A 20,581-nucleotide genomic window follows, 5' to 3' on the forward strand; every position below is an offset into this window, starting at 1 on the left:
CTGTTTAGGTCTGAGGCTAAATCTCAAGCGGTTCCTGTAGTCTGCCATCTTACATGCCACCTGCTTATACTCACGTAGCAGCTTCAGGCATTCCTTGCCAAAGGGAGGCAAAATGTCTGGATGGATGTTCAATCAACCGCGTAAGGAAATCCGACAAAGTTGATTGTGCTCACCTGGAAACTAGAAACAGTATAAACAGAATCAACCTTGTGGGATTTTTCTTACCTGGATGTTTTGAGCCTGCATCAAGAGATTTTGCTTTCTGGAATATTTTGAAGGATTATCTTTGAATTCTGCAGGCGATCGAAGTGTGACCTGACCTCACCTGACCTGACCTGCCCTTTCAGGGATCGTTGTAGGTGGGCCAGTGGCGCAATGGATAACGCGTCTGACTACGGATCAGAAGATTCTAGGTTCGACTCCTGGCTGGTTCGCAGTGCGTGCTTTTTTTTCGTGTTGGAATGGATACGCTCTTAAATATTGTACAAATTTGGTCAGAGAACAAACTTTGACCTCACCTGACCTTTTGATTTTCTTGGCGGGGGGCCAGTGGCGCAATGGATAACGCATCTGACTACGGATCAGAAGATTCTAGGTTCGACTCCTGGCTGGCTCGAAGTGTCTGCTTGCTTTTGTGCATATTGGGAGCAATGCTGTCAGTTTCGGAGGGTGAAAACCACCGAGGCACAGCGTTTTCAGACAGTGCATCTGAGCTCCTCTGATACTCCTAAAACCATAAGGGATCACCAAAGGTTTTCCTTCAGCCAGAGCTTGTCCTTCGTCTCGCTCAGTTCCCCCGTAGCGTTCTTTGGGTACCTTCCAAGGTTTAACAAATATCCAGCTAGAATGATCACATTTACTCACAGCAGCCAATCTCATGGTGTTCCCTCTGTCTTATAGCGTCCTGATGACATCTAGGTCGTGCTAGGTTGTGGATGATGAGAGTCAAACCTTAAGTACTGTATGCGTTGGCTTACACTACGCAATGACTTTCAAATGTCCCCTATTACTGATGGCAATTTCCCAGTCTAAGAAAGCTAGCGTGTCATTTTTCATATCCTTCCTGGTGAACCTGATGTGTTTTTGCACCACCTTAATGTCATCTGTGATTGGTTTTACATCCCGAAATTTGACTTTCACCCAGGCGTCATCCACATATTTGAACCAGTGGTGTTCGAGGACAGGATGACTTAGCAGTCTTTGTTTCCCACTTCCTGCTTATAAGAGTTAGCCACAATGGGTTAAACTGGGGAATTCATGGTGCACCCACACACTCACACTTTGTTGGTGTTGAGGGTGGTCCTGTTGGTGAGGGTGGGGTCATCCTGTAAGCTCTTGTGAACTAGCACCACTTCTTCGGTAGCTGTAAGACAACGGAAGAGAGTTCTACCATTGTAAGTGACCGTAGTGTCCTCTGCCTACATAACGATATGGCTGACCTTCTTCATGAAATCCATAGCGTTCTGAGGATGGCGTTTCCAGCTGCCTACCGACGGCTTGAGGACCGAAGCCAAAAGCCTTTCGATATTGTATGTAGCACAGTTGATCGTGCAGACAATGGGTCTTTAAATTACCTCCTGTTTATACAACTTAGGCAAACAACAGAGACTTGCTGTAGCTTCCAGACAAAATCTTTGCTCACTTGTCCACATCCTTGGTGTTTGTCTCTTTAACTGGCCTTGGAGGACCCGCTCTGTCGCATGCCAATGTGTCTTGTGCACAGTAAGTAGATGAGCCTGCCTCTACTCCCTGGTCTTAGGCTATTTATGCAGTGTTAGACAGCATGAAAAGTATGACTGAATTCACTTCTCAGTGAATTCAATCACCTTTGAAGCTTTTTGTCATCTAGAAGAGTTGCAAGTCTTTTTGGGCCCAGCTCCTCTTTTGGTTTTAAAACATGGTAGGTAAATCAATGTTTCTCACCAGTTCGTTTAGCATCTGATTCTGTGGCTTTGGGAAGATTTTAGTAGCTTGGAGGCCTTAACTTAAACTCCCAGAGACCAGCCATTTGGCTTTTCTACCTATAAAACCCGGAGAGTTGCCAAATGGCTGGTAGGCTTTTAGCTAAGCTTTAGCTTCAGCCAAGTGGAAGCTAAATTGGCTAGTCATTCATATGTATATTAGGTTGTTACCTGGGAATTCTGGAGGGAGGGGAGTGGGGGTGTGTGATTGAGGGCGTGGGGGAGCTGCTAAAAGCTGTGCACTTCCTTTTGTGTTTCATCTTGATGCATTCTCAATCATCCAGGGAAATAAATCTCCAAAAGTCACCAACTTGGAGTGTTTCAGTTTGCCATCTTAGGGAGAAATCAACACACATGGGTGTATGTCCTTTGTTGCTGAGATTTATTGATAAAAACAGTACAAAAAACCAACCATTTGTACACATATTTACAAATAATAATAAAAAGTGAGTGAGTACATTTCAACATTTTCAGCAATCACTCACAATCCTGGCACTGCCATGGTATCTGTAGTCTGCATTTACCACATGTGTATCTGTTGCAGTGAACACATCGCACAGTGGCATGATTGTTCTTGCATTTGTGTGTTTGTGTCCCAAACTTGTCAGGTTTACTTGCAATATACTGCAGGAAACAGCACCGAGTCTTTGATGGGAAAAGCTGTTCATCAACGGTGATATGTAGACCAGGGTTGTAGCACGTGATGCAGTTGGTGACAAATGATCCCCACACACTGGAAATTGCAGCGAACTTTGCTCGATCACTGCGGGTGGACTTGTCATCAAAGCGTAGGTGTTGCATGATGTCTTGGAAGCGGTTTCGTGCCATAGTTCCAATTATCTGTGGGTTTCCCAGGTTTGCTGACCAGCAGTCATTTAGAGATGGAACCCTGGTAACCCCCCGCAAGATGCATGGCCAGACTAGACTGTCAAAAGATACATGCGAAAAATAAAAAGTAATATTAACTGGCACCATAGAAAAATCGTGAACTGGTTCTTGTAGAAAACCGGTACCCAGCATCCAATTTTTTGAATTTGCTAGTCTGCTTGTTTATCCATCCGATTTCAGGTTGTGTGCCAGAGGAGGGAAATGGCATTGCAGTATATGGTGTGGATATGGACATAACTTTTATTTTTATTGCACAACACCGCGATGGTAAAGTGGAGGAATTAATTTTTCTTGGTGTAATTAACATACTGCATTACTTTTAGGGAAAGCATTCAGTGTAATGTGTGTAATAATTACTTTTTCTGAGTAGAGATCCGAACACTGATCACAACAAACATGCAACAACATTGTATCAATGTAATGTCTTTCGTATGCAGCTTAGCAATGGTGGTCATTGTCAAAGTGAATCAATGAGGAATCGAATCAGTAAGTGATATCAATAATAGAATCAGAATTACTAAATTCTTATCCATTCCCATTCCTTGTTCACAGTACTCAAATGGACTCCACAGTCACCAGATCTCAATCCAGTAGAGCACCTTAGATGGGAAATGTGCATCATGGATATTCGCTGACAAATCTACTGCAACTGTGTAATGCTATCATGTCAAAGTCTAAGGAATCTTTCCATCATCTTGCTGAAAATTAAGGCAGTTCTGAAGGCACAAAGCCCGTAAATATGTGTACAAATGGTTGGTTTTTTGTACTGTTTTTATCAATAAATCTCCGCAACAAAGGACATACACCCATGTGTGTTGATTTCTCCCTAAGATGGCAAACTGAAACACTCCAAGTTGGTGACTTTTGGAGATTTATTTCCCTGGATGATTGAGAATGCATCAAGATGAAACACAAAAGGAAGTGCACAGCTTTTAGCAGCTCCCCCACGCCCTCAATCACACACCCCCACTCCCCTCCCTCCAGAATTCCCAGGTAACGACCTAATATACATATGAATGACTAGCCAATTTAGCTTCCACTTGGCTGAAGCTAAAGCTTAGCTAAAAGCCTACCAGCCATTTGGCTGCTCTCGGGTTTTATAGGTAGAAAGGTAGAAGCCTGGCTTTGCAGGTGTTAAACAGATGATGTTATTTGCAGACTTTTAGGAGTAATCCCAGCCTGTTTAGGTCTGAGGCTAAATCTCAAGCGGTTCCTGTAGTCTGCCATCTTACATGCCACCTGCTTATACTCACGTAGCAGCTTCAGGCATTCCTTGCCACCTGACCTTTTGATTTTCTTGGCGGGGGGCCAGTGCATCTGACTACGGATCAGAAGATTCTAGGTTCGACTCCTGGCTGGCTCGAAGTGTCTGCTTGCTTTTGTGCATATTGGGAGCAATGCTGTCAGTTTCGGAGGGTGAAAACCACCGAGGCACAGCGTTTTCAGACAGTGCATCTGAGCTCCTCTGATACTCCTAAAACCATAAGGGATCACCAAAGGTTTTCCTTCAGCCAGAGCTTGTCCTTCGTCTCGCTCAGTTCCCCCGTAGCGTTCTTTGGGTACCTTCCAAGGTTTAACAAATATCCAGCTAGAATGATCACATTTACTCACAGCAGCCAATCTCATGGTGTTCCCTCTGTCTTATAGCGTCCTGATGACATCTAGGTCGTGCTAGGTTGTGGATGATGAGAGTCAAACCTTAAGTACTGTATGCGTTGGCTTACACTACGCAATGACTTTCAAATGTCCCCTATTACTGATGGCAATTTCCCAGTCTAAGAAAGCATTTTTCATATCCTTCCTGGTGAACCTGATGTGTTTTTGCACCACCTTAATGTCATCTGTGATTGGTTTTACATCCCGAAATTTGACTTTCACCCAGGCGTCATCCACATATTTGAACCAGTGGTGTTCGAGGACAGGATGACTTAGCAGTCTTTGTTTCCCACTTCCTGCTTATAAGAGTTAGCCACAATGGGTTAAACTGGGGAATTCATGGTGCACCCACACACTCACACTTTGTTGGTGTTGAGGGTGGTCCTGTTGGTGAGGGTGGGGTCATCCTGTAAGCTCTTGTGAACTAGCACCACTTCTTCGGTAGCTGTAAGACAACGGAAGAGAGTTCTACCATTGTAAGTGACCGTAGTGTCCTCTGCCTACATAACGATATGGCTGACCTTCTTCATGAAATCCATAGCGTTCTGAGGATGGCGTTTCCAGCTGCCTACCGACGGCTTGAGGACCGAAGCCAAAAGCCTTTCGATATTGTATGTAGCACAGTTGATCGTGCAGACAATGGGTCTTTAAATTACCTCCTGTTTATACAACTTAGGCAAACAACAGAGACTTGCTGTAGCTTCCAGACAAAATCTTTGCTCACTTGTCCACATCCTTGGTGTTTGTCTCTTTAACTGGCCTTGGAGGACCCGCTCTGTCGCATGCCAATGTGTCTTGTGCACAGTAAGTAGATGAGCCTGCCTCTACTCCCTGGTCTTAGGCTATTTATGCAGTGTTAGACAGCATGAAAAGTATGACTGAATTCACTTCTCAGTGAATTCAATCACCTTTGAAGCTTTTTGTCATCTAGAAGAGTTGCAAGTCTTTTTGGGCCCAGCTCCTCTTTTGGTTTTAAAACATGGTAGGTAAATCAATGTTTCTCACCAGTTCGTTTAGCATCTGATTCTGTGGCTTTGGGAAGATTTTAGTAGCTTGGAGGCCTTAAACAGATGATGTCATTTGCAGACTTTTAGGAGTAATCCCAGCCTGTTTAGGTCTGAGGCTAAATCTCAAGCGGTTCCTGTAGTCTGCCATCTTACATGCCACCTGCTTATACTCACGTAGCAGCTTCAGGCATTCCTTGCCAAAGGGAGGCAAAATGTCTGGATGGATGTTCAATCAACCGCGTAAGGAAATCCGACAAAGTTGATTGTGCTCACCTGGAAACTAGAAACAGTATAAACAGAATCAACATTGTGGGATTTTTCTTACCTGGATGTTTTGAGCCTGCATCAAGAGATTTTGCTTTCTGGAATATTTTGAAGGATTATCTTTGAATTCTGCAGGCGATCGAAGTGTGACCTGACCTCACCTGACCTCACCTGCCCTTTCAGGGATCGTTGTAGGTGGGCCAGTGGCGCAATGGATAACGCGTCTGACTACGGATCAGAAGATTCTAGGTTCGACTCCTGGCTGGTTCGCAGTGCGTGCTTTTTTTTCGTGTTGGAATGGATACGCTCTTAAATATTGTACAAATTTGGTCTGAGAACAAACTTTGACCTCACCTGACCTTTTGATTTTCTTGGCGGGGGGCCAGTGGCGCAATGGATAACGCATCTGACTACGGATCAGAAGATTCTAGGTTCGACTCCTGGCTGGCTCGAAGTGTCTGCTTGCTTTTGTGCATATTGGGAGCAATGCTGTCAGTTTCGGAGGGTGAAAACCACCGAGGCACAGCGTTTTCAGACAGTGCATCTGAGCTCCTCTGATACTCCTAAAACCATAAGGGATCACCAAAGGTTTTCCTTCAGCCAGAGCTTGTCCTTCGTCTCGCTCAGTTCCCCCGTAGCGTTCTTTGGGTACCTTCCAAGGTTTAACAAATATCCAGCTAGAATGATCACATTTACTCACAGCAGCCAATCTCATGGTGTTCCCTCTGTCTTATAGCGTCCTGATGACATCTAGGTCGTGCTAGGTTGTGGATGATGAGAGTCAAACCTTAAGTACTGTATGCGTTGGCTTACACTACGCAATGACTTTCAAATGTCCCCTATTACTGATGGCAATTTCCCAGTCTAAGAAAGCTAGCGTGTCATTTTTCATATCCTTCCTGGTGAACCTGATGTGTTTTTGCACCACCTTAATGTCATCTGTGATTGGTTTTACATCCCGAAATTTGACTTTCACCCAGGCGTCATCCACATATTTGAACCAGTGGTGTTCGAGGACAGGATGACTTAGCAGTCTTTGTTTCCCACTTCCTGCTTATAAGAGTTAGCCACAATGGGTTAAACTGGGGAATTCATGGTGCACCCACACACTCACACTTTGTTGGTGTTGAGGGTGGTCCTGTTGGTGAGGGTGGGGTCATCCTGTAAGCTCTTGTGAACTAGCACCACTTCTTCGGTAGCTGTAAGACAACGGAAGAGAGTTCTACCATTGTAAGTGACCGTAGTGTCCTCTGCCTACATAACGATATGGCTGACCTTCTTCATGAAATCCATAGCGTTCTGAGGATGGCGTTTCCAGCTGCCTACCGACGGCTTGAGGACCGAAGCCAAAAGCCTTTCGATATTGTATGTAGCACAGTTGATCGTGCAGACAATGGGTCTTTAAATTACCTCCTGTTTATACAACTTAGGCAAACAACAGAGACTTGCTGTAGCTTCCAGACAAAATCTTTGCTCACTTGTCCACATCCTTGGTGTTTGTCTCTTTAACTGGCCTTGGAGGACCCGCTCTGTCGCATGCCAATGTGTCTTGTGCACAGTAAGTAGATGAGCCTGCCTCTACTCCCTGGTCTTAGGCTATTTATGCAGTGTTAGACAGCATGAAAAGTATGACTGAATTCACTTCTCAGTGAATTCAATCACCTTTGAAGCTTTTTGTCATCTAGAAGAGTTGCAAGTCTTTTTGGGCCCAGCTCCTCTTTTGGTTTTAAAACATGGTAGGTAAATCAATGTTTCTCACCAGTTCGTTTAGCATCTGATTCTGTGGCTTTGGGAAGATTTTAGTAGCTTGGAGGCCTTAAACAGATGATGTCATTTGCAGACTTTTAGGAGTAATCCCAGCCTGTTTAGGTCTGAGGCTAAATCTCAAGCGGTTCCTGTAGTCTGCCATCTTACATGCCACCTGCTTATACTCACGTAGCAGCTTCAGGCATTCCTTGCCAAAGGGAGGCAAAATGTCTGGATGGATGTTCAATCAACCGCGTAAGGAAATCCGACAAAGTTGATTGTGCTCACCTGGAAACTAGAAACAGTATAAACAGAATCAACCTTGTGGGATTTTTCTTACCTGGATGTTTTGAGCCTGCATCAAGAGATTTTGCTTTCTGGAATATTTTGAAGGATTATCTTTGAATTCTGCAGGCGATCGAAGTGTGACCTGACCTCACCTGACCTGACCTGCCCTTTCAGGGATCGTTGTAGGTGGGCCAGTGGCGCAATGGATAACGCGTCTGACTACGGATCAGAAGATTCTAGGTTCGACTCCTGGCTGGTTCGCAGTGCGTGCTTTTTTTTCGTGTTGGAATGGATACGCTCTTAAATATTGTACAAATTTGGTCTGAGAACAAACTTTGACCTCACCTGACCTTTTGATTTTCTTGGCGGGGGGCCAGTGGCGCAATGGATAACGCATCTGACTACGGATCAGAAGATTCTAGGTTCGACTCCTGGCTGGCTCGAAGTGTCTGCTTGCTTTTGTGCATATTGGGAGCAATGCTGTCAGTTTCGGAGGGTGAAAACCACCGAGGCACAGCGTTTTCAGACAGTGCATCTGAGCTCCTCTGATACTCCTAAAACCATAAGGGATCACCAAAGGTTTTCCTTCAGCCAGAGCTTGTCCTTCGTCTCGCTCAGTTCCCCCGTAGCGTTCTTTGGGTACCTTCCAAGGTTTAACAAATATCCAGCTAGAATGATCACATTTACTCACAGCAGCCAATCTCATGGTGTTCCCTCTGTCTTATAGCGTCCTGATGACATCTAGGTCGTGCTAGGTTGTGGATGATGAGAGTCAAACCTTAAGTACTGTATGCGTTGGCTTACACTACGCAATGACTTTCAAATGTCCCCTATTACTGATGGCAATTTCCCAGTCTAAGAAAGCTAGCGTGTCATTTTTCATATCCTTCCTGGTGAACCTGATGTGTTTTTGCACCACCTTAATGTCATCTGTGATTGGTTTTACATCCCGAAATTTGACTTTCACCCAGGCGTCATCCACATATTTGAACCAGTGGTGTTCGAGGACAGGATGACTTAGCAGTCTTTGTTTCCCACTTCCTGCTTATAAGAGTTAGCCACAATGGGTTAAACTGGGGAATTCATGGTGCACCCACACACTCACACTTTGTTGGTGTTGAGGGTGGTCCTGTTGGTGAGGGTGGGGTCATCCTGTAAGCTCTTGTGAACTAGCACCACTTCTTCGGTAGCTGTAAGACAACGGAAGAGAGTTCTACCATTGTAAGTGACCGTAGTGTCCTCTGCCTACATAACGATATGGCTGACCTTCTTCATGAAATCCATAGCGTTCTGAGGATGGCGTTTCCAGCTGCCTACCGACGGCTTGAGGACCGAAGCCAAAAGCCTTTCGATATTGTATGTAGCACAGTTGATCGTGCAGACAATGGGTCTTTAAATTACCTCCTGTTTATACAACTTAGGCAAACAACAGAGACTTGCTGTAGCTTCCAGACAAAATCTTTGCTCACTTGTCCACATCCTTGGTGTTTGTCTCTTTAACTGGCCTTGGAGGACCCGCTCTGTCGCATGCCAATGTGTCTTGTGCACAGTAAGTAGATGAGCCTGCCTCTACTCCCTGGTCTTAGGCTATTTATGCAGTGTTAGACAACATGAAAAGTATGACTGAATTCACTTCTCAGTGAATTCAATCACCTTTGAAGCTTTTTGTCATCTAGAAGAGTTGCAAGTCTTTTTGGGCCCAGCTCCTCTTTTGGTTTTAAAACATGGTAGGTAAATCAATGTTTCTCACCAGTTCGTTTAGCATCTGATTCTGTGGCTTTGGGAAGATTTTAGTAGCTTGGAGGCCTTAACTTAAACTCCCAGAGACCAGCCATTTGGCTTTTCTACCTATAAAACCCGGAGAGTTGCCAAATGGCTGGTAGGCTTTTAGCTAAGCTTTAGCTTCAGCCAAGTGGAAGCTAAATTGGCTAGTCATTCATATGTATATTAGGTTGTTACCTGGGAATTCTGGAGGGAGGGGAGTGGGGGTGTGTGATTGAGGGCGTGGGGGAGCTGCTAAAAGCTGTGCACTTCCTTTTGTGTTTCATCTTGATGCATTCTCAATCATCCAGGGAAATAAATCTCCAAAAGTCACCAACTTGGAGTGTTTCAGTTTGCCATCTTAGGGAGAAATCAACACACATGGGTGTATGTCCTTTGTTGCTGAGATTTATTGATAAAAACAGTACAAAAAACCAACCATTTGTACACATATTTACAAATAATAATAAAAAGTGAGTGAGTACATTTCAACATTTTCAGCAATCACTCACAATCCTGGCACTGCCATGGTATCTGTAGTCTGCATTTACCACATGTGTATCTGTTGCAGTGAACACATCGCACAGTGGCATGATTGTTCTTGCATTTGTGTGTTTGTGTCCCAAACTTGTCAGGTTTACTTGCAATATACTGCAGGAAACAGCACCGAGTCTTTGATGGGAAAAGCTGTTCATCAACGGTGATATGTAGACCAGGGTTGTAGCACGTGATGCAGTTGGTGACAAATGATCCCCACACACTGGAAATTGCAGCGAACTTTGCTCGATCACTGCGGGTGGACTTGTCATCAAAGCGTAGGTGTTGCATGATGTCTTGGAAGCGGTTTCGTGCCATAGTTCCAATTATCTGTGGGTTTCCCAGGTTTGCTGACCAGCAGTCATTTAGAGATGGAACCCTGGTAACCCCCCGCAAGATGCATGGCCAGACTAGACTGTCAAAAGATACATGCGAAAAATAAAAAGTAATATTAACTGGCACCATAGAAAAATCGTGAACTGGTTCTTGTAGAAAACCGGTACCCAGCATCCAATTTTTTGAATTTGCTAGTCTGCTTGTTTATCCATCCGATTTCAGGTTGTGTGCCAGAGGAGGGAAATGGCATTGCAGTATATGGTGTGGATATGGACATAACTTTTATTTTTATTGCACAACACCGCGATGGTAAAGTGGAGGAATTAATTTTTCTTGGTGTAATTAACATACTGCATTACTTTTAGGGAAAGCATTCAGTGTAATGTGTGTAATAATTACTTTTTCTGAGTAGAGATCCGAACACTGATCACAACAAACATGCAACAACATTGTATCAATGTAATGTCTTTCGTATGCAGCTTAGCAATGGTGGTCATTGTCAAAGTGAATCAATGAGGAATCGAATCAGTAAGTGATATCAATAATAGAATCAGAATTACTAAATTCTTATCCATTCCCATTCCTTGTTCACAGTACTCAAATGGACTCCACAGTCACCAGATCTCAATCCAGTAGAGCACCTTAGATGGGAAATGTGCATCATGGATATTCGCTGACAAATCTACTGCAACTGTGTAATGCTATCATGTCAAAGTCTAAGGAATCTTTCCATCATCTTGCTGAAAATTAAGGCAGTTCTGAAGGCACAAAGCCCGTAAATATGTGTACAAATGGTTGGTTTTTTGTACTGTTTTTATCAATAAATCTCCGCAACAAAGGACATACACCCATGTGTGTTGATTTCTCCCTAAGATGGCAAACTGAAACACTCCAAGTTGGTGACTTTTGGAGATTTATTTCCCTGGATGATTGAGAATGCATCAAGATGAAACACAAAAGGAAGTGCACAGCTTTTAGCAGCTCCCCCACGCCCTCAATCACACACCCCCACTCCCCTCCCTCCAGAATTCCCAGGTAACGACCTAATATACATATGAATGACTAGCCAATTTAGCTTCCACTTGGCTGAAGCTAAAGCTTAGCTAAAAGCCTACCAGCCATTTGGCTGCTCTCGGGTTTTATAGGTAGAAAGGTAGAAGCCTGGCTTTGCAGGTGTTAAACAGATGATGTTATTTGCAGACTTTTAGGAGTAATCCCAGCCTGTTTAGGTCTGAGGCTAAATCTCAAGCGGTTCCTGTAGTCTGCCATCTTACATGCCACCTGCTTATACTCACGTAGCAGCTTCAGGCATTCCTTGCCACCTGACCTTTTGATTTTCTTGGCGGGGGGCCAGTGCATCTGACTACGGATCAGAAGATTCTAGGTTCGACTCCTGGCTGGCTCGAAGTGTCTGCTTGCTTTTGTGCATATTGGGAGCAATGCTGTCAGTTTCGGAGGGTGAAAACCACCGAGGCACAGCGTTTTCAGACAGTGCATCTGAGCTCCTCTGATACTCCTAAAACCATAAGGGATCACCAAAGGTTTTCCTTCAGCCAGAGCTTGTCCTTCGTCTCGCTCAGTTCCCCCGTAGCGTTCTTTGGGTACCTTCCAAGGTTTAACAAATATCCAGCTAGAATGATCACATTTACTCACAGCAGCCAATCTCATGGTGTTCCCTCTGTCTTATAGCGTCCTGATGACATCTAGGTCGTGCTAGGTTGTGGATGATGAGAGTCAAACCTTAAGTACTGTATGCGTTGGCTTACACTACGCAATGACTTTCAAATGTCCCCTATTACTGATGGCAATTTCCCAGTCTAAGAAAGCATTTTTCATATCCTTCCTGGTGAACCTGATGTGTTTTTGCACCACCTTAATGTCATCTGTGATTGGTTTTACATCCCGAAATTTGACTTTCACCCAGGCGTCATCCACATATTTGAACCAGTGGTGTTCGAGGACAGGATGACTTAGCAGTCTTTGTTTCCCACTTCCTGCTTATAAGAGTTAGCCACAATGGGTTAAACTGGGGAATTCATGGTGCACCCACACACTCACACTTTGTTGGTGTTGAGGGTGGTCCTGTTGGTGAGGGTGGGGTCATCCTGTAAGCTCTTGTGAACTAGCACCACTTCTTCGGTAGCTGTAAGACAACGGAAGAGAGTTCTACCATTGTAAGTGACCGTAGTGTCCTCTGCCTACATAACGATATGGCTGACCTTCTTCATGAAATCCATAGCGTTCTGAGGATGGCGTTTCCAGCTGCCTACCGACGGCTTGAGGACCGAAGCCAAAAGCCTTTCGATATTGTATGTAGCACAGTTGATCGTGCAGACAATGGGTCTTTAAATTACCTCCTGTTTATACAACTTAGGCAAACAACAGAGACTTGCTGTAGCTTCCAGACAAAATCTTTGCTCACTTGTCCACATCCTTGGTGTTTGTCTCTTTAACTGGCCTTGGAGGACCCGCTCTGTCGCATGCCAATGTGTCTTGTGCACAGTAAGTAGATGAGCCTGCCTCTACTCCCTGGTCTTAGGCTATTTATGCAGTGTTAGACAACATGAAAAGTATGACTGAATTCACTTCTCAGTGAATTCAATCACCTTTGAAGCTTTTTGTCATCTAGAAGAGTTGCAAGTCTTTTTGGGCCCAGCTCCTCTTTTGGTTTTAAAACATGGTAGGTAAATCAATGTTTCTCACCAGTTCGTTTAGCATCTGATTCTGTGGCTTTGGGAAGATTTTAGTAGCTTGGAGGCCTTAACTTAAACTCCCAGAGACCAGCCATTTGGCTTTTCTACCTATAAAACCCGGAGAGTTGCCAAATGGCTGGTAGGCTTTTAGCTAAGCTTTAGCTTCAGCCAAGTGGAAGCTAAATTGGCTAGTCATTCATATGTATATTAGGTTGTTACCTGGGAATTCTGGAGGGAGGGGAGTGGGGGTGTGTGATTGAGGGCGTGGGGGAGCTGCTAAAAGCTGTGCACTTCCTTTTGTGTTTCATCTTGATGCATTCTCAATCATCCAGGGAAATAAATCTCCAAAAGTCACCAACTTGGAGTGTTTCAGTTTGCCATCTTAGGGAGAAATCAACACACATGGGTGTATGTCCTTTGTTGCTGAGATTTATTGATAAAAACAGTACAAAAAACCAACCATTTGTACACATATTTACAAATAATAATAAAAAGTGAGTGAGTACATTTCAACATTTTCAGCAATCACTCACAATCCTGGCACTGCCATGGTATCTGTAGTCTGCATTTACCACATGTGTATCTGTTGCAGTGAACACATCGCACAGTGGCATGATTGTTCTTGCATTTGTGTGTTTGTGTCCCAAACTTGTCAGGTTTACTTGCAATATACTGCAGGAAACAGCACCGAGTCTTTGATGGGAAAAGCTGTTCATCAACGGTGATATGTAGACCAGGGTTGTAGCACGTGATGCAGTTGGTGACAAATGATCCCCACACACTGGAAATTGCAGCGAACTTTGCTCGATCACTGCGGGTGGACTTGTCATCAAAGCGTAGGTGTTGCATGATGTCTTGGAAGCGGTTTCGTGCCATAGTTCCAATTATCTGTGGGTTTCCCAGGTTTGCTGACCAGCAGTCATTTAGAGATGGAACCCTGGTAACCCCCCGCAAGATGCATGGCCAGACTAGACTGTCAAAAGATACATGCGAAAAATAAAAAGTAATATTAACTGGCACCATAGAAAAATCTTGAACTGGTTCTTGTAGAAAACCGGTACCCAGCATCCAATTTTTTGAATTTGCTAGTCTGCTTGTTTATCCATCCGATTTCAGGTTGTGTGCCAGAGGAGGGAAATGGCATTGCAGTATATGGTGTGGATATGGACATAACTTTTATTTTTATTGCACAACACCGCGATGGTAAAGTGGAGGAATTAATTTTTCTTGGTGTAATTAACATACTGCATTACTTTTAGGGAAAGCATTCAGTGTAATGTGTGTAATTATTACTTTTTCTGAGTAGAGATCCGAACACTGATCACAACAAACATGCAACAACATTGTATCAATGTAATGTCTTTCGTATGCAGCTTAGCAATGGTGGTCATTGTCAAAGTGAATCAATGAGGAATCGAATCAGTAAGTGATATCAATAATAGAATCAGAATTACTAAATTCTTATCCATTCCCATTCCTTGTTCACAGTACTCAAATGGACTCCACAGTCACCAGATCTCAATCCAGTAGAGCACCTTAGATGGGAAATGTGCATCATGGATATTCGCTGACAAATCTACTGCAACTGTGTAATGCTATCATGTCAAAGTCTAAGGAATCTTTCCATCATCTTGCTGAAAATTAAGGCAGTTCTGAAGGCACAAAGCCCGTAAATATGTGTACAAATGGTTGGTTTTTTGTACTGTTTTTATCAATAAATCTCCGCAACAAAGGACATACACCCATGTGTGTTGATTTCTCCCTAAGATGGCAAACTGAAACACTCCAAGTTGGTGACTTTTGGAGATTTATTTCCCTGGATGATTGAGAATGCATCAAGATGAAACACAAAAGGAAGTGCACAGCTTTTAGCAGCTCCCCCACGCCCTCAATCACACACCCCCACTCCCCTCCCTCCAGAATTCCCAGGTAACGACCTAATATACATATGAATGACTAGCCAATTTAGCTTCCACTTGGCTGAAGCTAAAGCTTAGCTAAAAGCCTACCAGCCATTTGGCTGCTCTCGGGTTTTATAGGTAGAAAGGTAGAAGCCTGGCTTTGCAGGTGTTAAACAGATGATGTTATTTGCAGACTTTTAGGAGTAATCCCAGCCTGTTTAGGTCTGAGGCTAAATCTCAAGCGGTTCCTGTAGTCTGCCATCTTACATGCCACCTGCTTATACTCACGTAGCAGCTTCAGGCATTCCTTGCCACCTGACCTTTTGATTTTCTTGGCGGGGGGCCAGTGCATCTGACTACGGATCAGAAGATTCTAGGTTCGACTCCTGGCTGGCTCGAAGTGTCTGCTTGCTTTTGTGCATATTGGGAGCAATGCTGTCAGTTTCGGAGGGTGAAAACCACCGAGGCACAGCGTTTTCAGACAGTGCATCTGAGCTCCTCTGATACTCCTAAAACCATAAGGGATCACCAAAGGTTTTCCTTCAGCCAGAGCTTGTCCTTCGTCTCGCTCAGTTCCCCCGTAGCGTTCTTTGGGTACCTTCCAAGGTTTAACAAATATCCAGCTAGAATGATCACATTTACTCACAGCAGCCAATCTCATGGTGTTCCCTCTGTCTTATAGCGTCCTGATGACATCTAGGTCGTGCTAGGTTGTGGATGATGAGAGTCAAACCTTAAGTACTGTATGCGTTGGCTTACACTACGCAATGACTTTCAAATGTCCCCTATTACTGATGGCAATTTCCCAGTCTAAGAAAGCATTTTTCATATCCTTCCTGGTGAACCTGATGTGTTTTTGCACCACCTTAATGTCATCTGTGATTGGTTTTACATCCCGAAATTTGACTTTCACCCAGGCGTCATCCACATATTTGAACCAGTGGTGTTCGAGGACAGGATGACTTAGCAGTCTTTGTTTCCCACTTCCTGCTTATAAGAGTTAGCCACAATGGGTTAAACTGGGGAATTCATGGTGCACCCACACACTCACACTTTGTTGGTGTTGAGGGTGGTCCTGTTGGTGAGGGTGGGGTCATCCTGTAAGCTCTTGTGAACTAGCACCACTTCTTCGGTAGCTGTAAGACAACGGAAGAGAGTTCTACCATTGTAAGTGACCGTAGTGTCCTCTGCCTACATAACGATATGGCTGACCTTCTTCATGAAATCCATAGCGTTCTGAGGATGGCGTTTCCAGCTGCCTACCGACGGCTTGAGGACCGAAGCCAAAAGCCTTTCGATATTGTATGTAGCACAGTTGATCGTGCAGACAATGGGTCTTTAAATTACCTCCTGTTTATACAACTTAGGCAAACAACAGAGACTTGCTGTAGCTTCCAGACAAAATCTTTGCTCACTTGTCCACATCCTTGGTGTTTGTCTCTTTAACTGGCCTTGGAGGACCCGCTCTGTCGCATGCCAATGTGTCTTGTGCACAGTAAGTAGATGAGCCTGCCTCTACTCCCTGGTCTTAGGCTATTTATGCAGTGTTAGACAGCATGAAAAGTATGACTGAATTCACTTCTCAGTGAATTCAATCACCTTTGAAGCTTTTTGTCATCTAGAAGAGTTGCAAGTCTTTTTGGGCCCAGCTCCTCTTTTGGTTTTAAAACATGGTAGGTAAATCAATGTTTCTCACCAGTTCGTTTAGCATCTGATTCTGTGGCTTTGGGAAGATTTTAGTAGCTTGGAGGCCTTAACTTAAACTCCCAGAGACCAGCCATTTGGCTTTTCTACCTATAAAACCCGGAGAGTTGCCAAATGGCTGGTAGGCTTTTAGCTAAGCTTTAGCTTCAGCCAAGTGGAAGCTAAATTGGCTAGTCATTCATATGTATATTAGGTTGTTACCTGGGAATTCTGGAGGGAGGGGAGTGGGGGTGTGTGATTGAGGGCGTGGGGGAGCTGCTAAAAGCTGTGCACTTCCTTTTGTGTTTCATCTTGATGCATTCTCAATCATCCAGGGAAATAAATCTCCAAAAGTCACCAACTTGGAGTGTTTCAGTTTGCCATCTTAGGGAGAAATCAACACACATGGGTGTATGTCCTTTGTTGCTGAGATTTATTGATAAAAACAGTACAAAAAACCAACCATTTGTACACATATTTACAAATAATAATAAAAAGTGAGTGAGTACATTTCAACATTTTCAGCAATCACTCACAATCCTGGCACTGCCATGGTATCTGTAGTCTGCATTTACCACATGTGTATCTGTTGCAGTGAACACATCGCACAGTGGCATGATTGTTCTTGCATTTGTGTGTTTGTGTCCCAAACTTGTCAGGTTTACTTGCAATATACTGCAGGAAACAGCACCGAGTCTTTGATGGGAAAAGCTGTTCATCAACGGTGATATGTAGACCAGGGTTGTAGCACGTGATGCAGTTGGTGACAAATGATCCCCACACACTGGAAATTGCAGCGAACTTTGCTCGATCACTGCGGGTGGACTTGTCATCAAAGCGTAGGTGTTGCATGATGTCTTGGAAGCGGTTTCGTGCCATAGTTCCAATTATCTGTGGGTTTCCCAGGTTTGCTGACCAGCAGTCATTTAGAGATGGAACCCTGGTAACCCCCCGCAAGATGCATGGCCAGACTAGACTGTCAAAAGATACATGCGAAAAATAAAAAGTAATATTAACTGGCACCATAGAAAAATCGTGAACTGGTTCTTGTAGAAAACCGGTACCCAGCATCCAATTTTTTGAATTTGCTAGTCTGCTTGTTTATCCATCCGATTTCAGGTTGTGTGCCAGAGGAGGGAAATGGCATTGCAGTATATGGTGTGGATATGGACATAACTTTTATTTTTATTGCACAACACCGCGATGGTAAAGTGGAGGAATTAATTTTTCTTGGTGTAATTAACATACTGCATTACTTTTAGGGAAAGCATTCAGTGTAATGTGTGTAATAATTACTTTTTCTGAGTAGAGATCCGAACACTGATCACAACAAACATGCAACAACATTGTATCAATGTAATGTCTTTCGTATGCAGCTTAGCAATGGTGGTCATTGTCAAAGTGAATCAATGAGGAATCGAATCAGTAAGTGATATCAATAATAGAATCAGAATTACTAAATTCTTATCCATTCCCATTCCTTGTTCACAGTACTCAAATGGACTCCACAGTCACCAGATCTCAATCCAGTAGAGCACCTTAGATGGGAAATGTGCATCATGGATATTCGCTGACAAATCTACTGCAACTGTGTAATGCTATCATGTCAAAGTCTAAGGAATCTTTCCATCATCTTGCTGAAAATTAAGGCAGTTCTGAAGGCACAAAGCCCGTAAATATGTGTACAAATGGTTGGTTTTTTGTACTGTTTTTATCAATAAATCTCCGCAACAAAGGACATACACCCATGTGTGTTGATTTCTCCCTAAGATGGCAAACTGAAACACTCCAAGTTGGTGACTTTTGGAGATTTATTTCCCTGGATGATTGAGAATGCATCAAGATGAAACACAAAAGGAAGTGCACAGCTTTTAGCAGCTCCCCCACGCCCTCAATCACACACCCCCACTCCCCTCCCTCCAGAATTCCCAGGTAACGACCTAATATACATATGAATGACTAGCCAATTTAGCTTCCACTTGGCTGAAGCTAAAGCTTAGCTAAAAGCCTACCAGCCATTTGGCTGCTCTCGGGTTTTATAGGTAGAAAGGTAGAAGCCTGGCTTTGCAGGTGTTAAACAGATGATGTTATTTGCAGACTTTTAGGAGTAATCCCAGCCTGTTTAGGTCTGAGGCTAAATCTCAAGCGGTTCCTGTAGTCTGCCATCTTACATGCCACCTGCTTATACTCACGTAGCAGCTTCAGGCATTCCTTGCCACCTGACCTTTTGATTTTCTTGGCGGGGGGCCAGTGCATCTGACTACGGATCAGAAGATTCTAGGTTCGACTCCTGGCTGGCTCGAAGTGTCTGCTTGCTTTTGTGCATATTGGGAGCAATGCTGTCAGTTTCGGAGGGTGAAAACCACCGAGGCACAGCGTTTTCAGACAGTGCATCTGAGCTCCTCTGATACTCCTAAAACCATAAGGGATCACCAAAGGTTTTCCTTCAGCCAGAGCTTGTCCTTCGTCTCGCTCAGTTCCCCCGTAGCGTTCTTTGGGTACCTTCCAAGGTTTAACAAATATCCAGCTAGAATGATCACATTTACTCACAGCAGCCAATCTCATGGTGTTCCCTCTGTCTTATAGCGTCCTGATGACATCTAGGTCGTGCTAGGTTGTGGATGATGAGAGTCAAACCTTAAGTACTGTATGCGTTGGCTTACACTACGCAATGACTTTCAAATGTCCCCTATTACTGATGGCAATTTCCCAGTCTAAGAAAGCATTTTTCATATCCTTCCTGGTGAACCTGATGTGTTTTTGCACCACCTTAATGTCATCTGTGATTGGTTTTACATCCCGAAATTTGACTTTCACCCAGGCGTCATCCACATATTTGAACCAGTGGTGTTCGAGGACAGGATGACTTAGCAGTCTTTGTTTCCCACTTCCTGCTTATAAGAGTTAGCCACAATGGGTTAAACTGGGGAATTCATGGTGCACCCACACACTCACACTTTGTTGGTGTTGAGGGTGGTCCTGTTGGTGAGGGTGGGGTCATCCTGTAAGCTCTTGTGAACTAGCACCACTTCTTCGGTAGCTGTAAGACAACGGAAGAGAGTTCTACCATTGTAAGTGACCGTAGTGTCCTCTGCCTACATAACGATATGGCTGACCTTCTTCATGAAATCCATAGCGTTCTGAGGATGGCGTTTCCAGCTGCCTACCGACGGCTTGAGGACCGAAGCCAAAAGCCTTTCGATATTGTATGTAGCACAGTTGATCGTGCAGACAATGGGTCTTTAAATTACCTCCTGTTTATACAACTTAGGCAAACAACAGAGACTTGCTGTAGCTTCCAGACAAAATCTTTGCTCACTTGTCCACATCCTTGGTGTTTGTCTCTTTAACTGGCCTTGGAGGACCCGCTCTGTCGCATGCCAATGTGTCTTGTGCACAGTAAGTAGATGAGCCTGCCTCTACTCCCTGGTCTTAGGCTATTTATGCAGTGTTAGACAACATGAAAAGTATGACTGAATTCACTTCTCAGTGAATTCAATCACCTTTGAAGCTTTTTGTCATCTAGAAGAGTTGCAAGTCTTTTTGGGCCCAGCTCCTCTTTTGGTTTTAAAACATGGTAGGTAAATCAATGTTTCTCACCAGTTCGTTTAGCATCTGATTCTGTGGCTTTGGGAAGATTTTAGTAGCTTGGAGGCCTTAACTTAAACTCCCAGAGACCAGCCATTTGGCTTTTCTACCTATAAAACCCGGAGAGTTGCCAAATGGCTGGTAGGCTTTTAGCTAAGCTTTAGCTTCAGCCAAGTGGAAGCTAAATTGGCTAGTCATTCATATGTATATTAGGTTGTTACCTGGGAATTCTGGAGGGAGGGGAGTGGGGGTGTGTGATTGAGGGCGTGGGG

General features: G+C 44.0%; 1 protein-coding gene and 6 non-coding genes across 8 annotated transcripts in view; all 7 read left to right on the forward strand.

Annotated features, from left to right (window-relative positions):
* Positions 1–20,581, forward strand: part of eogt (EGF domain-specific O-linked N-acetylglucosamine (GlcNAc) transferase) — a 75,399-nt gene that overhangs the window by 5,967 nt on the left and 48,851 nt on the right. The window lies entirely within an intron of this gene.
* On the forward strand, positions 362–434 carry trnar-acg (transfer RNA arginine (anticodon ACG)). The gene has a single exon. It is a non-coding gene; the product is annotated as a tRNA-Arg (tRNA).
* Positions 544–616, forward strand: trnar-acg (transfer RNA arginine (anticodon ACG)). Its single transcript has one exon. It is a non-coding gene; the product is annotated as a tRNA-Arg (tRNA).
* On the forward strand, positions 5,974–6,046 carry trnar-acg (transfer RNA arginine (anticodon ACG)). The gene has a single exon. It is a non-coding gene; the product is annotated as a tRNA-Arg (tRNA).
* trnar-acg (transfer RNA arginine (anticodon ACG)) lies at positions 6,156–6,228 on the forward strand. The gene has a single exon. It is a non-coding gene; the product is annotated as a tRNA-Arg (tRNA).
* On the forward strand, positions 7,999–8,071 carry trnar-acg (transfer RNA arginine (anticodon ACG)). The gene has a single exon. It is a non-coding gene; the product is annotated as a tRNA-Arg (tRNA).
* trnar-acg (transfer RNA arginine (anticodon ACG)) lies at positions 8,181–8,253 on the forward strand. The gene has a single exon. It is a non-coding gene; the product is annotated as a tRNA-Arg (tRNA).

Source organism: Copadichromis virginalis, linkage group LG5, assembly GCF_057382275.1.
Source record: "Copadichromis virginalis isolate Kocher_CV1m ecotype Utaka linkage group LG5, C_Virginalis_male_GT1.1, whole genome shotgun sequence".
Lineage (NCBI taxonomy): Eukaryota > Metazoa > Chordata > Actinopteri > Cichliformes > Cichlidae > Copadichromis > Copadichromis virginalis.